Raw genomic sequence first — 14,857 nt, forward strand, 5'->3', positions numbered from 1 at the left:
GAAATAAAGGCCGACCAAAGTATACATATATATATACAACCCGAAAGTAACCTAAAACAGAAAACTGACAACCTGTTTCTCCAAGTCAACCTCTAAGAGGGACAAACATAATATATACAAGGTGGGGAATCTTTATACATATATAAAGATAAACAAAATACAACCCTAAGTCCCAAAAAGTTCTTTGCTTCTAAGAGTCTCCAGAATACTCAGTGCGATGTCTCCCGACCTGCAACTAAAAAGTAACAATATGTATGAAATGAGAACCAAAGGTTCTCAGCATAGTAGTAGTGTCCACATACATAATATATAAGATCCCGGAAAAGCCAGAAGCGATCCTAGAACTTCGACACTCAAATTTAAACTTAAGGAATAAACTAAACCAGAGTTCAGGTAGAACGTCTAAGGTTCTCAAGTTCTAAATCTAGTCCTAATTCATTACTCCACTTTCACTTCATTTTCAAATTCCGACTCTAATACTAACTCAACCTTCACTTTCATCTCCTCCAACCCTCAGAACTTCGGTGGAACTGCCCTCGTCATTCCTCCGCCAGACAAGGAGCCTCTCAGTTGCACAAACAAGCAATACAAGCAAAGAAAACACAAATAGGATGCAGTTACAGCAGGTAAATCATATAGCAAATAAGTATAGATATTCAAATATGTAAACTCAAATAAGACAAACAAATGCATATGATGTATGTCTTTCCTACTGGCCATGAGCTCACGTGTCGGTTATATCACCAGAACCCGACACATCAGACAGCTAACCCGGATGTCGTCTCTCTGACATGCCTCCACACTCTTAGGATATAGTGCCCGTCACACTCTCGGGATATAGTGCATGTCACACTCATGGGATATAGTGCCCGTCGCATTTTCTAGGATACAGTATTCCCACACTCTTGGGATATAGCGCCCGCCACTCTCTAGGGAGCGATATAGTGTCCGTCACACTCATGGGATATAGTGCCCGACACACTTTACCAACAAAGAGAAAGTGATGCAACAAAAATGGAATAGAACATACAATCATATTTTACAATCATAATCATAGTCCTCTTAATCATTTCAATCATCATACCCTTCATTAACCCACGCGTCATCATCATTGACCTGAAGCAAGTGGATAACACCACTGCATCTTACTCGGAGTCTCAACTCATACCCGGAGCAAGTGGACAACTCCACTGCATCTTACTCAGTCATAATATCTCATGTAATTGTTATTCATTATTACTTTCTTAATCCTTATCAATCTTCTCTCATTCAACGTTACCAACGCCTCATTAATTCAGTTATCACTTCGCAATACCCTTCCCAAAATTCTCTTAACTTATTTGATATACTCACTCTCGTTCTAAGGCTTAAGAGCTCGGTAACGACCTTAAACAAGTGTAAAAGAAGTTTGGAAAACCAGAGGGCTGCCGATAGTTCAAAAACGATGAATTTTCATCAAAACAGTAATTTCTGAAGTTTGCAGGTTTTCTAAAAAAGTCAAACAGTAAAAAACAGAATTTTTGCATAAAACAAGATGGTGTACATACGCACCATGCATGCGTCCACACGCACAGCCAATTTTTAACAAAGTGTTCCTATGCACCACGCCGTGCATACGCACGCAACAGAATGACCTTTCCCTCATGTGCGTACGCATCACAGTATGCGTACGCACACCCTCTCATGCATACGCACAAGCTCAACAAACGCTCTAGTCTGTGCGTGTACACAATAGCGTGCGTATGCATGCACACCAGATTTTTAAATTTTCTGCAACTTAGCCAAATTCAGTTTTCAGTAGCCAACATCCGACGTCCATAACTTTCTCTACAAAATTTCAACTTTCGCAAAATTTAAATCGTTTTAAAGTTCTTAAAATTATCTTTAATTTGAATCAAAATCCACTCAAATCCAAAATCCGAGGCTCAAATTATAAACCATCGAAATTCATTAAAAATATGTTTTTACCAAAAGTTCAAAACATGTATTTTTCAAATTCTCATTTCCAAACCAAACCATTATCAACTGAATCAATTCCAAAACACTCAAAATCAATACCAAATACTCATCAACCATTAATCAACATTCAACAATTTAAATTATTCAATTCTCAATTTCTCCACTCATTCAAAGTTCTCAATTTAAAATACCTCAAGTCAATACTCATCAATAATTAACACAACAATATTTGTTCATATATCAACTTATATCGATTCAACCAATTCATACTTATACCTAGGGACGGATTAACATATAAAATTGTGGGCCATCTCCCCCATTGGATTATAGGAAAAAAATAAGAAGTATACATAGAAGTATATAATGTTCATTGTATCATTGTATTTGTGGCATGCTTAAATTTTTTATTTATGTATGATAAAAATTTATGTTCTTAAATATTAATACAATGAAAAAACTATATATAAATTTAATCTATTGAAACTAGAAAAATTAAATTTACTTAAATTAGAAAATAAATAATAATAATTCAATTAGTTAATTATACAAAACTAAACTTAAATTTTTAAATATAAATAATATTATTAGTATTTAGTAATTTTTCTTAAAAATTAATTGAGATAATATTATATATTATTTATTTATTTTTATTATTTTATTTAATTTATTTTTGGTCTTATATATAATATTTTTTTTGTCAAACAAATATCTATCATTAATATGATAGAGTTTTAACTTTACAATTAAATAAAAAAATTGAGAGACATATATATATATATATATATATATATATATATATATATATATATATATATATATATATATATATAGAATTATACATAGCTATTAAATTTAAATTTATCTTTTTTTTAATTTTTTTGTTAATCTCTCTCACACAACTATAAAAACTTAGGAAAAATTAGAGTTGGTTCATTCAAATTATATTTCTAATAATTTTTTAATTATTAAGCTATAATTCATTTTTGTATTATGTAAAAATCAGTAAAATGTGATTTGATAGTTATAGAGATATCTTAAACTTTTGGAATGAGTGGTTTCATAACAAAAGGATATAAAATATTTGACAAAGCACTAGTATTAGTAATAACTATATTAAGTATTTTTTAATTAACATACTTTTAGCATCTTAATTAAATTATTGAAAACTTAATTAATATATTTTAAATTTTAAATATCTATTTTTTTATTATTTTTTGTATTATTTTTGTCTCTACTATTAAATATTTTTGGGTCCATACAATACCCCCAATCATCATCACAATTCATTTAATTCCATTCCTTCCACAACTCCACAACACATTCTATCATCATCATTTATTATCATCAAGACCAATATATCATTATCATTAATTACCACAATCATCATTAATTATCATCATCCTCATTCATAATAACAATCATCACATTTTAGTAATATCCATGGTTCTGAAAATCGAACCAGACCGATCGGTTCAATTAGAATAATCGAAAACCGATCACCTAGCCAGTCCAAATAAGGCCAAAAACCGTTTGGCAAAAAACTGGTAAAAAAACCAGTCGAACCGACAGTTAATCAGTAAACCAGAAGAACCGTTTGATTTTTTAGCAATTTTTCGGTTTGAAAACCCCTTCAAAACAGCGCCCCTTTTGGCCTTAAAAAAAGCCGAAATCATCTAGCCAAAGCCCAGACCCCCACCAAAAGTAAACTCTAACAGACTAGCCACCGCACCCACCACAATCACTGGAGCTGCCGCACCCACCGCAACCACCATAGCCCCACAACCCCGCGGAACCCACAGACAATGGATCTCCTCTGCTCGAGCGTGCTTTCTCTCTGTTCGCCGGTGTCGCGCCGTGGAAGCTCTGTCGCCGTCGTAGGAAGCTCCGTCACTGTCCTAGGAAGCTGTGTCGCCATTGTAGGAAGCTCCCTCGCCGTCGCGTGGAAGCTCTGTGGCCGTCACCATCTCCCCTGTTCAAGCGCTCTCTCTCTCTCTCTCTCTCTCTGTTCGCCGGTGTGGCCGTCTCCTTTGTCGTCACCGTCACTCCCCTTCCTCCTCGCTGCCGGGAAGCAGTAAGCACTCTAACTCTCTGAGTGTTGATGCAGGTCCCAATCTTCATTTTTGCAAATCACTTCACTCGAAAGCTTTTATGAAAATTTTAAGACAAATATGATTACGTTTGGCATCAAAATTTTCATTATTTCTAAAATTGTGAATGAGTACATATTCTCTTATTTTATGAAACTGGAATAATCTTGTTGATTGTTGATTTATGATTCTATAATGATTTTCTAAAATGATGATGATGTTGTTATTAATATGTTGTTGGCTTGTTGTTGATTTTTTGATGATTACTTATTAGTGGCTTTGTTTAATTCTGAATTGGGGTTGGATTTAGTTGAGTTACTGGATTTAATTCTGAGTTGCTGAGTTAATAATATTGATTTTGTTGATGTTTGCTTATTCTGAAATGCTGATTTTCTGAAATAAGGATGATGTTATTGCTGATTTTTTTATGATTACTAATTAGTGATAATTAGTTCCTGTGGGTAGTTGAATTTTGTTAATATTTTTTGGTGTAGAACATTAGGTGCAATTTTGAATTTTATTAGGTTAGAAAAGATCAAATTTAAATATTTGAAACTATATATTAAATTTTTAATTAATATTTAATTAAACCGGTTGAATCTTGGTCGAATCCTGGTCAAACCAATGAACCAGTGAACCAGTTATTTTACTGGTTTATTGACCGGTTCGGTTCTCGCAACCTTGGTAATAACTCAATATTATCACTAGAAATCACTAAGTCTCAATACATTCACGAAGTTCAACTTATCTTACGGTCACCTAACCTAAGTTTTCATGTTACATTATACATTATTTACGAGAAACCAAAATCATACCTTGGATTTTGGACCCCTTATAGGCCCGGTTCACTCGATTTGGCCCGTTTAACCTAATTTTAGACCAAAACATTTGAAATTAGTGTTAAAATTAATATTTTAACTTTTTCTATCTTTCTAACTAATTAAATTTAATTTCTTAATTTTTTAAATAATAATAAATTTTTTAGCTAATTATTTACTAATTATCCAGAGTTTATACCTTACTGTAAATTGGATGGTCCGAATTGAGTGTAGAAGAAATCAAATAATCTGTGTAAAGTAGACAAATCAGATCGTTTAATTTGTATATCGAGAACATGTGGTGCATCGGGAAGTGGAGCTTGCAACGACAACATTTCTTTGAGTTTTGAAAAAGATGAACGAAGAACAATAACCACTATAAACTCTTATAATGCCTAAAAAATTCAAAATCAAAGATGTTAATCGTTATAATCTTCATATTATTAACTATTTCAGTCAACCTAATTATGTAAGTAGTTATTTTTTATTTTGTTTTATCTGAGTATAAAAATTATTAATTATTAATTAGAGATCTTGTATGTAGATGATATAATATATATTAGTGAAGTAGTTAGTTAGTTAGTCTTAGTAAACAGAGATAATATATTATTGTGTTAGTTTGAATAAGCATAGATAGTTGGTTAGTTGTATAGTACCGGTGCATGTAGACCAAATCTTTTGATTGCATGTTGTTTAGTGAAAACTTGATTTATATGTTAGATAATTTTAACACTTAATAATTGTCTAGAAGCTAATTATAATTTCATGTTTTAAAATAATGTTATTTATTTGTAGTGTTTATGAGATTTAGTATATGAATAATTAATGAACTAATTACGTAACAATAATATTTGTTATTTTTTAATTTATTTATCATATTATTATTAGTAATATTTTTGGATAATATATATATATATATATATATATATTTGTTAGTGTCTGATACGAATTATAAATTTGTTTTTGGATGTTAGTAATAAATTTGAGTATGTTAATGATTATTAAAATTATGTGTTTCCTACTTTTTATTGTTATTAGTTGTTTTTAGAAATTAGAACGAATTAAATTGATTTATTATTGTAGTTGATGGAAATTACAATCTTTTAGGTTTTTTGGATAGTTTTGTTAATTGGGTTAGTTTGTATTTTTTTAGGGTTGAGTATGTATTTTTTCTGTTAAACTGATTTATTAATTTTCACTACAGAAAAAAAAGTCTATGATCACGGTAAAAAATTATGACTATAGTTAGTAAAAAGGGTGACCATAAATCTATGGTCACAGTTTTTTACCGTGGCTTATTTTGGTGTGACTATAGGTCTATGGTCACGGTTTTTTTATCTATGGTCACGGTTACAATTTTCAAATTCTGACACTTTAAGCCACGTTTATTCACACAAAAAAATCGTGACCATAGCCTTATCTATGGTCATGGTTTTCACCGTGAGCATAGCCTCTATGGTCACCCCTCCTTAAAACCATGACCATAGTCTTATCTATGATTTAGCTCTATGGTTACTCCTCTTTAAAACCGTGACCATAGCCTTATCTATGGTCACGGTTTTGACCATAACCATAGCCTCTATGGTCACGGTAAATCTCTATGGTCACCCCTCCTTAAAACTGTGACCATAGCCTACTTTATTTTATAAAATTTATTTTTTTAAAGCATAATTACGTCCAAAAATTTTGATAATCACAAAATAAATCTAAAAATGTGAAATTCAAAAAATCTAAATCATAAAATTTACATTATAAGCTAGATATGCTTAGTCCAAACAACATAAATCCAAATAGGGTATAATTTATTCTTTTTACATGTAATATCGAGTAAAGTCTTTTAAAAAAAGTACAAAACACATTAAAATATTACATTTAAATAACTAAAGTCAATATAAGACCCATCCCATCTCATATTTTTATGAAAAATATTTTCTTCGCATCATGTCTTTCTAGCAAAAAGAAATAAACATGTTAAAATAGAGAAAAAATGCTTTTGATGATGTAGTACAATTGAGTAATGAATATGACACAAGTTTAATAAGTCAATCAACATTAAAATTCAAACATTAAATATACACTCATGAAAAGAACACCATAATTTTAGATCAAATCATGTAGGATAGTCAAATCAAATATACACTCATAAAAAGTCATTGAACTAAATTGAAAAGATGAAGATTCAGATAACTATATCTACCAGATAATGAGGATATTTTGTTCCATCTATGATAAAAATATTTAACTCTACCTATATTACACTTGCGGTATATAACCAATCCTAAAGTCCATAACATGAATATGATAAAAATATTTAACAAGAATAGAAATAAACAATAACAAAAAATCATACCAAAATCAATTGGTCCATTACATATCATGTTAGCACAATTTCAAAGACTGTATTCAACTTCATCCAAAATTACATTGAAGAAACCAACAATTAACGACCATTCCTATCCGTAAATTCTAAATACAGTGTGTGTTTTCTTTATTTCCCTAAAACATACATATATACAAAGAAGATCTAAGAAGCATATACCCGTAGAAGTTATTATATATCCAACTACTACCGCTTCAATATTTTCTTTTGAACTTTATCATATCATCTTTTTTCTACCTCTTCAAAATGTATACCTTTTGAATTTTCAATCTCATTCCACATTTTCAAAACTTATTAATTAAGTTTCTTCTCATACTCCAGTTTAGACTAATATTTTGTAATTTTTTATTCAATAGTCAAGATTATGTACCAATATATTTAGAAGAGCCAATAAATCAATAATATATATAATATTAACATCAAATTTAGGGTGAATTACTTTAATAAACCAAATTCAATTTAAAATTACTCAAATCTCTCTGAACAAAAAAAGGCTACCTGAATATCCTAAATTGCATTTCTATGTAAATTGAATTCATTAAATTCGATTTATCTAAATACATACTAAATCGAATTTACTATATTCGAATTGCATGCAAATGGCATTCGTGTATAAATCGAAACTAATAACTTCGATTTAGATACCCATACTAAATCGAAACAATGAGATTGGATTTACGTTCAACGTCTCCCTCAAATAATTCGAATCTAATAATTTCTATTTATACTCATTGTTGCTATATATATAAATAGAATTTCATTTATTCGAAATTTATTAAATTAATTTTTAAAAGAGATTTTTTAAATAAATTTTTAGCATTTATTTTTCATAAATTAAACTAAAAATAATTTTCAATAAACACAATTAATAATAATTATATTTAATAAATAGTTTTTTAATTTTAAAAATATTATAATAAATATAAATATATAAAATTATATTAACTTTTTTAATTTTAATAAGAACAAATTAATAACTTGTAGAAATATTTCTACAAGAGAAGGAAATAAAAATATATTATACCCATTTTATTATAGACTTGTTTACTGAACATACTCTTTTAGTATTCTTTTTAAGTATTTTTAATAATCTTATTATTATTATTGTTGTTGTTGTTGTTGTTGTTGTTGTTGTTGTTATCAATTTTTTATTTACTTTGTCCAAAAAGAATCAACAATTCATACATAATAATCTTATTACTAGTCACACAAAAAAAATAATCTTATTACTAAGAGTATCTAAAAAGAGTACTAAAATATGTTATTTTATATGTTATTATATTAAATATTTATGAGAGACTTTTAGTACTCTTTTTAGGTACTCTCAATAATAAGATTATTATGTAAGAATTGTTGATCTTTTTTGGACAAAGTAAATAAAAAATTGATCATATATAATAATAATAATTAATAAATAAATAAATAAAATTATTGAGAATACTAAAAAAGAGTACATTGAGTCACTAAATTTTTAACAAGATGTGTATAATATATTGTAATTTCTCTCTTTATTATAATATTTTTAAAATTAAAAAATTATTTATTAAATATAATTATTATTAATTGTGTTTATTGAAAATTATTTTTAATTTAATTCATCAAAAATAAATACTACAAGTTTATTTAAAAAATCTCTTTTAAAAATTAATTTAATAAATTTCAAATGAATGAAATTTCATTTGTTTTTATAGCAACAATGAACATAAATCAAAGCCATTAAATTTGAACTACTTGAGAAAGACGTTAAACGTAAATCGAATCTCATTATTTCGATTTAGTGTGGGTATCTAAATCAAAGTCATTAGTTTTGATTTATACACGAATACCATTTGCATGAAATTCGAATCTAGTATATTCGATTTAGTATGTAATTGGATTCGATTTACAAACAAATGTAGTTTGGAACATTCAAATAACCTTTTTCATTTTGAGGGATACGAGTAATTTTAGATTGAACTTGGTTTAGTAAAATAATTCACCCTCAAGTTTATGTAAATAAATTATATAAAGTTAACAGAGCAACTATTACCTTTGCTAAGTGAGTAAAGTGAACATAATTTGAGGAAGAGCAGTTAAATGCAATGGATGATGGAAACCTAGCGACGGCAATCTTGCGATGACCACCACGACGGATCACGACGGACAAACAGCAGCAGAACAAGGCGATTGGTGAATCGAGGATTTGAGGAATTTGGACTGACAACCACGACGGACGGTGTGCTGGCAACTGATGAGCAGAGGAGAGGGGCTTACGACAGATGACACTTCCACGACCACGAGGAAGAAGCTAGTGACTTGTGATGACGAGAGGGACTCGAGCCCGACAAGAGGTAAGAGTACTAAAATATATTATTTTATATGTATTATATTAAATATTCATGAGATTTCTTTTTAGTATTTTTTTTAGGTACTTTCAATAATAAAATTATCATGTAAGAATTGTTGATTTTTTGGACAAAGTAAATAAAAAATTGATCATATATAATAATAATAATAATAATAATAATAAATAAAATTATTGAGAGTACTTAAAAATAGTAATAAAAGAGTATGTTGAGTTACTAAATCTTTAACAAAATGAGTATAATATATTTTTATTTCTCTCTTTTTATTATAATATTTTTAAAATTAAAAAAATATTTATTAAATATAATTATTATTAGTTGTGTTTATTGAAAATTATTTTTAATTTAATTTATCAAAAATAAATGCAAAAAATTTATTTAAAAAATCTCTTTTAAAAATTAATTTAATAAATTTCGAATGAATGAAATTTCGTTTGTATATATAGCAACAATGAACATAAATCGAAGCCATTAGATTCGAACTACTTAAGGGAGTAAATCGAATTTCATTATTTCGATTTAGTGTGTATCTAAATCGAAGTCAGTTTTGATTTATACACGAATGCCATTTGCATGTAATTCATGTATTTGGATATATTAATTTCGATTTACATAGTGATGTGTACCCCGATATGCTCGGTAGAAAGACCGATCATTAAGCCCAGAAATGATCGAAAATCCCCAACCAACTCATTCACACATCAGCATTATCTTCAAAACCGTTACTCACAAACAGAAAAATCAAAGATATCAACAATAGCACTTACCAAATATCTCGGAGCAAATAAAGCTCTCACCAACTATCCGCCTGCCTATATATACCAGGCTACACAATCCACAAAAGACAGGTCACAAAACTCATTCTTACTTATTATTCTCTATTCTCTTATAACTCACATACTTACTTGAGCGTCGGAGTGTCTTGTGCAGGTGCTCCCGCCGCCGTGTTTCAGAGGACCGAGGTCATCTCGTACCATTGGGCCAAGACGACGTATAGTTTAACCAAGAAGTCAAGTGCTCAACTGAAAGCCATATACCTCGGCATACTCAGGACGGAATATTTGGCGCCCACCGTGGGGCCCGAAATCTAACCCCACTCTATTTCCACTTTCGTTTTTATTTTCTTCTTCTATGCAGGATTCATCAAGCTGGTGACATGGCTGACAACGGAATTCATCAACCCAGTCAGGCCGAACTTATGGCCCAGATGGCCGAACTGCAAGCAGAAGTCAAGAGACTAGCTGAGCTATCCACCCAGAGCAGCAAATAAGAGGAAGGCAACTCCAAAGGTTCAACCCAAGGCGGAGCCGAACTCATAGGTGTCAACCCCCCCCCCCAAGGAGAAGCTGACTGGTGGACGAAATTGTGATCACTTGTTCTTTTGTGCCTTTTGGCATCATTGTGAAATTATTCCTTTTAGAAATTGACCTTCCTTCACAACTCCGTTCAACTAACCAGCAAGTGTACTGGGTCGTCCAAGTAATAACCTTACGTGAGTAAGGGTCGAATCCACAGAGATTGTTGGTATGAAGCAAGCTATGGTCACCTTGCAGATCTCAGTTAGGGAGATTAAAATTGGATTATGGGTTTAAATAAAATAGAAAGAAGCTAATAAAAAAAGGGATAGAAATACTTATGTAGATTCATAGGTGGGAATTTCAGATAAGCGGAATGGAGATGCTGTAGAGCTCTCGGACGCCTGCCTTCCTACTGCTCCTACTCAATCCTTCTTACTCCTTTCCATGGCAAGCTTTGTATAGGGGTTCACCATCAGCTGTGGCTACTTTCATTCCTCTCGGGGAAATATCCTGTGCGGCTGTCACTCGCACAGCTAACCAGTCTGGAGGCATCACCCATGGCTGATGGCTACATCCCATCCTCACAGTGAAAGCTAATGCTCACGCACTCTGTCACAGTACGGCCAATCACCGGTTGGTTCCCTCCCCTACTGGAATAGAATCCCTCTTTTGCGTTTGTCACTAACGCCCAGCAGGTTACAGGTTTGAAGCACGTCACAGTCATTCATGAACGGAATCCTACTCGGAATACCACAGACAAGGTGAGACTTTCCGGATTCCCAGGATCCTACTCGGAACACCACAGACAAGGTTGGACTTTCCGGATCCAGACAAATGCCGCCATCTATCTAGCTTATACCACGAAGATTCTGTTGGGGAATCTAAGAGATACACATTCAAGCCTTGATGCATGTAGAACGTAAGTGGTTGTCAATCACGCGCGTTCATGAGTGAGAATAATAATGAGGGTTATCTAACTCATCATCATTCATCATGTTCTTGAGTAAGAATGAATATCTTGGAATAAGAATAAGATAGAGAATTGAATAAAAGAAAATAGAACTTCATTAATCTTTGAGGTACAGCAGAGCTCCACACCCTTAATCTATGGTGTGCAGAAACTCCACCGTTGAAAATACATAAGTGAAAGAGGTCCAGGCATGGCCGAATGGCCAGCCCCCTAAACGTGATCAATGATCTCCTAAGATGAAGAATAAAACAAAACCGAGACCAAAGATGTCTAATACATCTATAATTCATCCTATTTATAATAAACTAGCTACTAGGGTTTACATGAGTAAGTAATTGATGCATAAATCCACTTCCGGGGCCCACTTGGTGTGTGCTTGGGCTGAGCTTGATCAATACACGAGCAGAGGCTTCTCTTGGAGTTGAATTTCGAGTTATGATGTGCTTTGGGCGTTCAACTCCGGATTATGACGTTTTTCTGGCGTTTAACTCCAGAAAGGAGCGTGTACTTGGCGTTCAACGCCAGTTTGCGTCGTCATTCTTCGAATAAAGTATGGACTATTATATATTGCTGGAAAGCCCTGGATGTCTACTTTCCAACGCCGTTGAGAGCGCGCCATTTAGAGTTCTGTAGCTCCAGAAAATCCAATTCGAGTGCAGGGAGGTCAGAATCCAACAGCATCAGCAGTCCTTTTGTCAGCCTTTTTCAGAGTTTTGCTCAAATCCCTCAATTTCAGTCAGAATTTACCTGAAATCACAGAAAAACACACAAACTCATAGTAAAGTCCAGAAATGTGAATTTAACATAAAAACTAATGAAAACATCCCTAAAAGTAGCTCAAACTTACTAAAAACTATATAAAAACAATGCCAAAAAGCGTATAAATTATCCGCTCATCACAACACCAAACTTAAATTGTTGCTTGTCCCCAAGCAACTGAAAATCAAATAGGATAAAAAGAAGAGAATATACTATAAAGTCCAAAATATCAATGAATATTAATTTAATTACATGAGCGGGACTTATAGCTTTTTGCTTCTGAACAGTTTTGGCATCTCACTTTTTCCTTTGAAATTCAGAGTGATTGGTATCTCTAGGAACTTAGAATTTGGGATAGTGTTATTGACTTTCCTAGTTAAGCATGTTGATTCTTGAACACAGCTACTTTTGAGTCTTGGCTGTGGCCCTAAGCACTTTGTCTTCCAGTATTACCACCGGATACATAAATGCCACAGACACATAACTGGGTGAACCTTTTCAGATTGTGACTTAGCTTTGCTAAAGTCCCCAGTTAGTGGTGTCCAGAGCTCTTAAGCACACTCTTTTGCCTTGGATCACGACTTTAACCACTCAGTCTCAAGCTTTTCACTTGGACCTTCATGACACAAGCACATGGTTAGGGACAGCTTGGTTTAGCCGCTTAGGCCTGGATTTTAATTCCTTGGGCCCTCCTATCCATTGATGCTCAAAGCCTTGGATCCTTGCTTTAAAAGTTTCGCCACTTTTTTTTTTTCACTACTTTTTCTTGCTTCAAGAATCAATTTTCATGATGTTTTTCAGATCATCAATAACATTTCTCTTTGTTCATCATTCTTTCAAGAACCAACAATTTTAAACACTCATAAACAACAAGATCCAAAGACATATGCACTGTTCATTCATTCATTCAGAAAACAAAAGCATTGTCACCACATCAAAATAATTAAACTAAATTCAATAATAATTTCGAAAATTATGTACTTCTTGTTCTTTTGAATTAAAACATTTTTCTTTTAAGAGAGGTGAAGGACTAATGGATTTTATTCATAGCTTTAAGGTATGGTTACATACTAATGATCATGAAATAAAGACACAAAACATAGATAAACACAATAATTAAAAACCGAAAACAGAAAGAAATAAAGAACAAGGAATGAATCCACCTCTAGTGGCGTCTTCTTCTTGAAGGACCAATGATGTTCTTCAACTCTTCTATGTCCCTTCCTTGCCTTTGTTGCTCCTCCCTCATTGCTCTTTGATCTTCTCTTATTTCTTGGAGAGTGAGGGCGTGTTCATGGTGTTCCACCCTTAGTTGTTCCACATTATGGCTCAAATCTTCCAAGGAGGTATTAAGTTGCTCCCAATAGTTGTTGGGAGGAAAGTGCATTTGAGGCATTTGTTGATGGTGAACCTCCTCTTGTTCTCCTTGAGGGCCGTGAGGAACTTCCCTTGTTTTCTCCATCCTTTTCTTGGTGATGGGCTTGTCTTCTTCAATGGAGACATCTCCATCTATGATAACTCCGGCTGAATAACATAGATGGCATATGAGGTGAGGGAAGGCTAGCCGTGCCATGTATGAAGGCTTGTCAGCTATTTTGTAGAGTTCATTGGATATGACTTCATGAACCTCTACTTCCTCTCCAATCATGATGCTATGAATCATGATGGCCCGATCCACAGTAACTTCAGATCGGTTGCTTGTAGGAATGATGGATCTTTGGATGAATTCCAACCATCCTCTAGCTACAGGCTTGAGGTCCAGTCTTCTTAGTTGGACTGGATTACCTTTGGAGTCAACTCTCCATTGGGCGCCTTCCACACAAATGTCCCTAAGGACTTGGTCCAACCTTTGATCAAAGTTGACCCTTCTAGTGTAGGGTTGTTCATCACCTTGCATCATAGGCAAATGAAACGCCAACCTCACATTTTCCGGACTAAAATCCAAGTATTTCCCCCTAACCATGGTGATGTAGTTTTTCGGACTTGGGTTCATACCTTGGTCATGGTTTCTAGTGATCCATGCATTGGCATAGAACTCTTGAACCATTAAAATTCCAACTTGTTGTATGGGGTTGGCTATGACTTCCCAACCTCTTCTTTGAATTTCAAGTCGGATTTCCGGATACTCATTCTTCTTGAGTTTGAAAGGGACCTCATGGATCACTTTCTTCTTTGCCACAACATCATAGAAGTGGTCTTGGTGGCTCTTGGAGATGAATCTCTCCTTCTCCCATGACTCGG

This window comes from Arachis stenosperma, chromosome 3 (assembly GCF_014773155.1).
Source record: "Arachis stenosperma cultivar V10309 chromosome 3, arast.V10309.gnm1.PFL2, whole genome shotgun sequence".
Classification (NCBI taxonomy): domain Eukaryota; kingdom Viridiplantae; phylum Streptophyta; class Magnoliopsida; order Fabales; family Fabaceae; genus Arachis; species Arachis stenosperma.